The 10799-nt window shown below is 33.3% G+C and overlaps 1 long non-coding RNA gene across 1 annotated transcript; it reads right to left on the reverse strand.

Moving 5' to 3' along the window:
- Nucleotides 1-269: 269 nt before the first annotated feature.
- On the reverse strand, nt 270-7988 carry LOC143047603 (uncharacterized). Its single transcript, XR_012969607.1, has 4 exons — nt 7319-7988; nt 4609-4927; nt 3463-3534; nt 270-927 (listed from the first exon to the last, which is right to left on the reverse strand). It is a non-coding gene; the product is annotated as an uncharacterized LOC143047603 (long non-coding RNA).
- Between the last annotated feature and the right edge of the window lie 2811 nt (nt 7989-10799).

Genomic DNA, 10799 nt, shown 5'->3' on the forward strand with positions numbered 1-10799 from the left:
GGAATAGGGAATAGGTAACGAATAGGTAACGAATAGGGAATAGGGAATAGCTATAGGTAACGAATAGGTAACGAATAGGGAATAGGGAATAGGTAACGAATAGGTAACGAATAGGGAATAGGGAATAGGTAACGAATAGGGAATAGGGAATAGGTAACGAATAGGTAACGAATAGGGAATAGGGAATAGGTAACGAATAGGTAACGAATAGGGAATATGGAATAGGTAACGAATAGGGAATAGGGAATAGGTAACCAACTTGACGTCCATTTATAAATTTGATCATTTTATTAAATTATAGAGAGTAAATACTGAAATAACATTTTTTTTAGTTTATCCAGGCGTAGCGGAAAAAATCGTTGTCCTTCCAAAAAGTACACATTTCAGCATGATAAGACGACACAACTGTCATGTTCGTAGTAAGAAGACCAGTGCTTGTTGGATAAGTTTTCCAGCTTTGTGTATATGGTTTTCCTGTAGTGGCAAAATGGACCATTTCTTTCTGAATCGATTTTTCAAAACTTTGATCACCTTTTGTAGGTTTATAGTAGCTGCTGATGGAGCCAAAAAATCCAATGGCGTCCCACATGTGGCATGCGTACTTAGCCTTGTATGGTATACCCATTACATTGACGGGCTGGGATGGCCAGATAGTAAGAACGTATCTATAAACTGGAGATTTGAAGTATTTGCTGAGTATATCGGACATGATATTATTGGGACAGGTTACTCTTAAATCTGACGTCATCGATGTGTATTGGTATTCTTCGCTTTCTACACCATCTGGATACAGGGCTAAAGCTTCGGTAGAAATGTTTCCAGGAAAAGTGTCGAGATACGTGTGGACGTATTTGTGATAGGTATCCCATGTCCAACTGTTTATATCTGAATGTGATGGGTGAAGGTCTGTTTCCTGACTTGTTGTCCCTTCAAAACATAAATGCATGAGACGGTTAAATAAACTTTTTTTTTCTATTCCTTTCGCGATCGGATTGATTAAATTATGTAAGGATAATTAAAGGACTTAAGAAATTAAGTAGAACCCATTTGGTATCCGCTTAACTGTCGAAAGGTGCATTTTGTCCACTAAAGTTGTTATCGTTAATGTAATTTCACAATCGTAACAATATAATGCTATTGTGCACCTTTTATTCAGTTTTAATATGATAACTGTTGTGTTATCACTTACTAATGCAATTTATGAACTTTGCCACTGCATTACTTGGAGTCAACTCATTGTGTGTCCAGAATAAAATTGAGAATGGAAATGGGGAATGTGTCAAAGAGACAACAACCCGACCAAATAAAAAACAACAGCAGAGGGTCACCAACAGGTCTTCAATGTAGCGAGAAATCCCCGCACCCGGAGGCGTCCTTCAGCTGGCCCCTAAACAAATATATACTAGTCCAGTGATAATGAACGCCATACTAATTTCCAAATTGTACACAAGAAACTAAAATTAAAATAATACAAGACTCACAAAGGCCAGAGGCTCCTGACTTGGGACAGGCGCAAAAATGCGGCGGGGTTAAACATGTTTGTGAGATCTCAACCCTCCCCCTATACCTCTAACCAATGTAGTAAAGTAAACGCATAACAATACGCACATTAAAATTCAGTTCAAGAGAAATCCGAGTATGATGTCAGAAGATGTAACCAAAGAAAATAAACAAAATGACAATAATACATAAATAACAACAGACTACTAGCAGTTAACTGACATGCCAGCTCCAGACTTCAATTAAACTGACTGAAAGATTATGATTTCATCATATGAACATCAGGCACAATCCTTCCCGTTAGGGGTTTAGTATCATACCATCATAACATATATGAGAAGAACATAACCCGTGTCATGCCAACAACTGTTTTTAAAAAATAATGTGTTTAGTTCCGATGCAAAGACCTTATCAGTGACTCAATATTAACGCCAAAATATGCAATCTTTAATGACTTGACAACAGTATCGTAATTATATCCCTTCTTAATAAGTCTATTCTAAGGTTTTGTAAGTTTCTGAGGTGAATACTGACACCTTTGTGCTTTATAAAGAATATTACCATAAAAAATTGGATGTGAAATACCTGAACGTATTAGAAGTCTGCATGTTGAGCTATATTTACGAATGATGTCTTTATAACGATGATAAAATTTAGTAAATGTTTTGACTAGTTTGTGATATCGAAAACCCTGGTGTAATAATTTTTCAGTAATACATAAATTTCTCTCGTTAAAATCTAAAACATTGTTACATAAACGAGCGAATCGTACAAGTTGAGATATATAAACACCGTAAGATGGTGACAAGGGAACGTCGCCATCTAAAAACGGATAATTAACGATAGGAAATGAAAAATCATCCCTTTTATCATAAATTTTAGTATTCAGCTTTCCATTAGTGATATAGATATCAAGATCGAGAAAAGGGCAGTGGTCATTGTTAGTATTAGCTTTATTTAAAGTAAGTTCAACAGGATACATTTCATTAATATGCATACTGAAGAAGTCCTTTTAAACATTATGATTCTTTTAAGATGTCCCACAATCTTAACCATAATCTACTATAAGAGCTGGGAAAGTGGGGATATCATTGTTTGCTAAGCTCATAGTTCCTCTTGTTAATTTTTTCATTTGTCGATTTAATTTCAAATTATTGTTAAACATTAAAGAACTATTAATTCGATATGAGATATCTATGACCCTACAACAGACCATCAAAGAGTATTTGAACACTTCTTTTTGTGGATGATTATAATGATGAAAGGAAAACATTTGGTGTAACAGTTTCTGATCGGAATAAAGAAGTAATTATCGACAGCAGCTTTCAATCAAGCCATATTTATTCAAGACCATTTGCGAACCTAATAAAGAGATGGTTCTGCGTATGTTCTACCCATACGAAGCACAACCAGCACTTGGCTTCAAACAAAATATTTATATTCATAAATGAAGATGAAAGAAAAAATACAGGTTGAACATAAAAAAATAGATGTAAGCAAATTTCATCTGTATATTAAAAACGCAAACAGCGGATTCATAAGTATTCATTGTATACCAATTTTCGTTGATTTCGTGGGTGCAGGTTAACCACGAATTCAAATGTTCAACGAATTGCAAATTTAACATTGGCTTTGCAAAATTGTAAGTGTTCCCCAATCCACGAAAATTGGTACCCACGAAATAATTTATGAATCCACAGTAAATCGAAAAAGGAGCAAAACCGGGGCGTCTACAGTATAAGCTTCCCCATCTATGCATGCATGATACTTATCACATGCAATTTGATTCCACAATCAGATAAAATGTCAAAATTGGTTTAAGATCACAATCGCAAAACTGACAGATCAGACGACTAATTATTGTATCTATATAAGTATACACATCTAAGAGCGCCACAAATGTATCATATTCCTGAACAAAGTTACATTTACGATAATAATTTAATATATGAAGTTACGAACCAACAATTACGGGGACGTCTATCCCTTTTCCCTGCTTCCACATTTCAAACGGTGGTTCGGGTACGACATATCCTGGAATAAATTAGCCTGATTTTATTTGCAACAAAAACAATAAAAGTTCGTTTAATTTTACTCATTATATCACACCATCTTTTATCAGTTTGTTAGGCAGCAACCATTTGATTAGCTGGGGGTGGGGCTAAGGACCTTTTTTCGCTTTTTTTTCGGCGGAAACAATATATTTTTTTGGCGACAAATAGAAAACATTTTCTTTTTTTAAATTTTAGCATTATACATATAGTGGCAGCTGAGGGTGAAACAAACAATTTTTTTTTCTCAGGGTCATTTGCGTAGAAAAAAATAATATAAAGTTGTCACGGCCATTTTGCTTTCACCTGTGAGCACATTTTTATTAATCCAGAAAAATGATGAAAGTTATGACCTTCTTAGTCAAGAACTCTGAAATTAGACAATTACCTACTGAAATCATCGGCAACCATACATAAAGATAATGGGTCCAGAAAGAGTAAAATTGCGAAAACCAGAAGTAAAAAACCTATTGTGCGCGATAAAAGTTGTCTTTTTTAGTCATCAACAAAAGCCAATGAGAAATATCAGAATGTTGTATTACATTGCTATAAATGAATTATTCATAATATGCTGCGTTAAACAAGTACGTTCTCGTCATGCAAGATACAAATAACAAGCCACGACCAAAAGAAAAAAAAAAGAATATCTTACACGTGAAATAAACCATGGATTTTCACTCATCGTACGCCATAAAACATTAGATGTCAAGAAGATGTAAAAGGAGTTTTATCAAAACGAAATGATAACGCCTAGACAACAATAAAATTCCTATGATTTAAATTTTGACATTATTTACATTAAAAGTTAATGTAATAAGAAATAATAAAAATTCAATATCTCAAATATTTAATTCGTGACTAAACAACTGATGACTCATGTATGCGCTACGTATTCGTGCATTCGTGGATTTTTCGGTTGGATACTCGTTAGATAAGTTGAAAACGCATGGCATTTTTCTGACTGGACGTCGAGCCAACAACAAAAAAATAAACAATTAATGAGTCAAATATCTACTGTATCATTCAGGTAAGATATGACAGTAAAATTTTAACTCACCATCCACAATGCAAATAGCCCCATCAAAGTAGTTACGCACTGGCAAGTCCATCTGATCCGACATAGCCCAATAAGGATAGACGTTCCATGGAACTGCATGAATAATGTCATTTGCTGGTACATTCACCAGACAATTTGTATCTGAACAGCCTGTGTTTTTCAGAAACACTAAATTATCTTTGGATGCTTCTACTAGGGTTTTATTGTAAACAGGTGACGCACTCATCATCCATGCGCGATGAAATAGTCCCTTTGACAATGGCGATGCAAGAAGACCTATAATGCTAGTTCCGCCTGAACTCTGACCAAATACGGTAACCTGAAACAAAAATAAAGAGATAATAAATATGCTTTTTTTTAGTATTTAAGGAATATCAATAAGTGTAAAAAGGATACTGATCCTGTACTGTCATACAAGGTAACCTTTGATAAAACGAAAATAAGAAATTTGAGTAATTATTATAAAGAAAATTAAAAAGATATGATAAATGTAGCCTCTGACCTTTGTTAGACTTGTATGATTTTTAATTTTAGTTTCCTGTGTATAATACGGAGTTTAGTGTGACGCCCATTATCACTGAACTAGTATTCATATTCATATGTAGGGGCCAGCTGAAGGACGCCCACGGGTGCTGGAGTCTCCCGCTGCATTCCAGACCCATTGGTAGCCTTCGCCTGTTGTCTGCTCTATGGTCGGGTTGGTGTCTCTTTGACACATTCCACATTTCCATTTTCAATTTCATTGAAACTTCGCACGATACTGGTGTCATTTTAGTGAAATCGCGGACAAGACACATTCAAGTCATTGATTTATAAACATTAAAAGTGATCTTCTAAAGTGTTATATATCATTTTAAAGCTTTTATATTCTACTTCAGAATATTGCAATTTTGTATATGTAACAGACTTTTTTCATTAAGTGAAAATCAATTAAACCTTCATTTTTTAATATTATTTCCTTGTCCCGCGTTACACTTTAAATTTTGGGAAATTCGGAATATTGTTAAAACCATATAAAAAATTCCACCAAACGATACAAAAGTCTAGCTGTCTAGAACTAGCATGACATAATTGGTCGATGATGTAATTTCGGTTTATTCTTTGAAAAGACGGAATTTCGAGAAAAAATGATCTAGATGATAAAAATTATGTGTCCCATGCACAAAAGTTGCCGTCATTTTTCTAAATTGTCCAAAAAAAAAGGGACACCAAAGCAATCACCATGTCGTAAGTAAATAAATTATTATACTAGTATTTTGTACAAAGCTCACACTTTCGCCTCATGCAATAATCAGTGATTTTAATAACGAATTCTTTTTATTCGAGTCAAATATCAATCCGACAATTTGTCCCCTTCAAACCCAATTGACGTAGGATGACGTTTTTCTGTTTTTGTCATGATATTTATTTAATATAGTGGTTTTCGCTACATAAATAAAAGTATAAGGTAAAAAGTACAAAAAGTTATCTCTATTTTGATAGTAAATTCTCATAAATTTAATCTAAAATACGAGATATCGGATAAAACTATAATGTCCGATACAATGTCCCCACATACGATTTTAACGTTAAGTAACAAATTATACAAAATTTACGTCAATTGTCAATATTGCGGTTTTCACAGACGTTTCAGAATACGGGTTATTTTTGTTGCTTGTTGAGAAAACTTCAAATGTTTTAGGTAAAAGCTCAATATTGATTCATGGGAGGGGCAATAATTCCTCGCGGAAGTGCATGCAGTGTTTTCTGGATACAATACAAAATCATAGATAAGAAAACAGCTATTGTTTCCGCTGCTTCCTTTGTAAATTGTATATATATATTTGTGCAGAACTTAATGGCACTGTTATGCTATATATATCGTATTTTATTCGCCTCGACATTCTGCAGTGTATAAATGAGTGCATTAGCCATGTTAGCAATGCGTAGTGTAATTAAAAAAATCGATTGATTTTGTAATTAAAATGTTTTTTAAACAAATAGTTTCAATTCAATTATTTCTTTTTTATTTGTTAATATATTATTTGAGAAAACATGAATTTAAAGTTCATAAATTTCGCTCATAAAATCCGTTAATTTTAGAAAGCCATCTTAAAAAACGTGCGTTCTAACGTTTTTATTTTGGATAACGTCTTCCAGTAAGTAGCGTCAGGTTACACCAGTATCTTCCGACGTTTCATTGTATACCTTTTTTCTGTTTCAAAAATTAAAAAAAATGCATGTTTCAGTGAACCAGGCCTTTATTTGGTTAATTGTATACTAACATTGGTAATGTGGTTTAATGTTTCATCTGAGGTTTAACAGTCACAATTCAGAAAAATCAGATTGATATTCTCTTTCAGACTTTAGACTAATGCCACAATCCAAAAAAGCAAGTACAGTAAAACCTGTAATAAAGCATGCATTATCTGTCTTGGTTTGATCCTTTGTTATAATAACTATGTAATTCAAACTTCATTTCAAAGATTTTCCCTCTAATAAGATAAATGTTCTTTGCTTTAACGTGAAGTAGAACGAAGCTTATTTACTATACATTCATTAGTTTACCTCTTTATAAAACAAGCTTTTCATCCTTCTCTATTGTATATGGTTGCAACATTGGCAACTCGACATTACACAACCAATACCTAATCAAGCTTAACCCTTAACTTACCGTATACCGATTATCGTCGATTTTCTCTTTTACACTGATTAAAGTGCTTTAACTTACCAAATTAGGGTTCCCGCCAAAGTTTTTGATGTTCCGTTGCACCCATTGAAGTGCAAGTTGCTGATCCATGAATCCATAATTTCCAGAGGTTTTATGTAGCGATCGCGCTGTCAAAATATCCAAAGCCATAAAACCGAAGGCATGAAGACGATAGTTCATGCTAACATAAACGACGTTTGTCGAGTTTGCAAGCTTTGCAGTTGGGCTAAAAGTCGGCCTGTTTCCATTTGATAACTGCAAACTTCCACCGTGTATCCACACCATGACTGGTAAATTAGCGCTGGTGTTTAGCGTCGGCGTCCATACATTGAGATAGAGACAGTCCTCACTACCTATAATTTCACTTTGATTGTATTCATTTCGTTGTATGCACGTGTTTCCAAATGTTGATGCATTGAATGTTCCTGCCCAACATGTTCCACCAGTTTTGCTCAGGGCCTGTGGAGGAGTCCATCGTAGATCACGTAAAGGTGGAACGGCATATGGTATTCCCTTGAATACAAAGGTTGTGGAATTCGTTCCTAAAACAGGACCACAATCTGTTAATACCACAGGTTGTTGTTGAGAAACCCCGCTATTCACAAATATCATATATATGAGATATATTAATGTTAAGACTTCCATTATATTTTGTTACACATCTATAATTGTAAATCTCGATGACACTTGTACTTTATTGTTATCAGGAAAATTTTGTCACATGCACTTAAATAAATAATCTGTCCACGCGTTAAAGTGTCTTTACCAAGTTAAAACCTTGACAGTGGTATAAATATAAATATAATAATCAGGTGATGTGGTATGGTTGCCAAAGAGACATATATCTATCAGTCCCTTACATTTTTGATGTCATTTTCAAATTTTTAAAACCGAAAAAAATCGTTTTGTTTTGTATTGGTTTTACATTACGATCTATTACGATTTGTTTTGTACACTATAACAAGAACTGTGATATATCACCCATTTTATTTTAATATCTATTAGATGTAAACAAAGTGACGTTACCTTTTTGTTTATTTTCTAAAATGAATTCATCTTAAATTTGAAATATAATTGTGTACTTTTTATACTTCAGAATGAAATGTAAATCATTAAAGTAAATAAAGTGAACAGCTAAAGGACGCCTCCGGGTGCGGGAATTTCTCGCTGCCATTGAAGACCTATTGGTGACCTTCTGCTGTTGTCTGTTCTGTGGTCGGGTTGTTGTCTCTTTGACATGTTCCCCATTTCCATTCTCAATTTTATTTGAAATTGCGAAATGTGAACAAAGTGCCAATATTTTCCATTTGTGTTAGAATACTATACACGGTTTTACAATTATGTTCTTTTTATCGCTTTACCCAAATTGAGAGGTATTTAAGTCTATGGTACTAATAATTATGTCGATAGCAATAAAAGCAACATTAATTTTTTTTATATATAATATTCTTGAACATGCCAAAATGCTGCTTATTTTTTTATACCTCAGGATTGAAATGTAAATGTTAATTTTGCAACATGTTATCGCAGCAGAAAAAAAAGGTCAATATTTTCCATTTGGTTAAAATACTATACTGACAAAAAATATGACCATAACCTTGCAGTACTTAAAGAATTATGATATATTAGAAATCACTATATTTCCCTTTCAAGTAAAAGGTGAATAAGTCAAAGGTCAAGGTCGTCATTATTAAAAATAAAATAGCTTTGAAATTGTTTGTCGATGGTAACTTGTGCTTGCCTGGTAGGATTTTAATGAAAACAATCATTCTGTGAGTAGTGCATGGCAATACATAGTCCCCTACCGGTAACATAATCGATGTAATGGAACGAAATTCTAACTTGATCTATAACTTGTCATTAGGAGTAAACTAAAATAAAACAACTAACAAATCTACCACTAAATTTTTCAAACAATTTACAAAAGAGAAGGAAAAAATCCAAAACTTCATTTATCTTAACACAATGTCTGTTACAAATCTTTTAAAAAATGAGTTATTTCCCATTTAACAGAAATCTAGTACTTAATAAGTATTTCATCAAAAATTTAATTCTAGAGAAAGTTAAAAAAAAATGAGTTTGAACAGAAATGTAGTAGTTAATAATAAGTATTTCATCAAACATTTTATTCTAGTGAAAAGGTTTTAACTGGTCTAGGAGAAAAGTTAAAATCTCGAAAAAACGAACAAGACCTGTAACTTGTCATGACAAAACAATACACCACATATCAAATCAATATCTTCAAGCATGAAGAAAGAAAGTCTGGACAACTGATTTGCTTGACCGACGGATGGACAGACAAACATACAGAGTGCAAGCCTAAAGTCCCTTTCGACTTCGTCGTTAGGGGACTATTTATGCAGATAGAAGCCATACATTAAGGAAGTAGAAAAGGCAATTGATTTGTGGCTCAATATGTCAAAACATGGACGAACAAGTGATAAATAGACAAACACAAAAAGAAATAATAATGTCCATTTCAATTTAGTGATGACTTCCTGCTCTGAAAAACATATTTCCATAACTTTTCAATACCCAAAGTATTAGGATATATAATATAACAAATCACTGAATCATTTTTTAAAACGGTCTTCAGAACCTAGCAGAGGGGTTCATAATCTTTTCAATCATATGTCATTCTACCTTTGATTTGGTTCTCAATACTATTTCATATACATAAATTGTTAACAACGTTCAAACCTATGAAAGCGTTGGATAGAAAACGCAATTTGTATACGTGTGCATGTAAAACACATTTCTTGATTGAGGATCTAAATCCAGCAAAAGCAACATTTTCCAAATGACTAAAAATTAAAAAGTATATTTAAACAAAACGCATTTGACTAACTGGTAGAATAGCTAATGTTATTACGCTCTGCTGACTGCCATTGACGATTGCTAAATACATTGATCACTAGATTAACAAGATGAATCTCAATATTAATTTTAAACTAAACAGAAATCAATAAACTTGGGCCAAAGGTGTTATACCACAAACATGAGGTGCAAATGTTTGTACACCAGATACGGATTTCGACAATAAATGTCTCTTCAGTGATGTAAGGGGTCAAAACGGTATTTGGAAGGCCATATAATTTACCTGAATTCAAGATATACTCTGGAATATTTAAGAGTCAAAACAAGATGAAAGGCCGATTTTATAAACCGGAGGAAAAATATGATACAAGCCCATACGAAAAAATATAAACAAGTCTAATTTAAAAACTACGTTCAAACCTATGATTTGATCAACATGTAATATGGATCTTAATCATAAATATTATGCCAAACAGATAAACAATAAACTTCCGGAAAAGATGGTATATCGGAAAAATTTGGTGCACACATTTGTACAACATATCCGGATTTCGACAATAAATGTTTCTTCAGTGATGTTAGGGACCGAACCCGTATCTGGATTTATACATATATAGAAGTGTAGTACAGTAACGAAAAACCATACGAGCAAGAAAACTAAAGAAAAGCATTAAAATATTAGAAT

Source organism: Mytilus galloprovincialis, chromosome 10 (assembly GCF_965363235.1).
Source record: "Mytilus galloprovincialis chromosome 10, xbMytGall1.hap1.1, whole genome shotgun sequence".
NCBI lineage: Eukaryota > Metazoa > Mollusca > Bivalvia > Mytilida > Mytilidae > Mytilus > Mytilus galloprovincialis.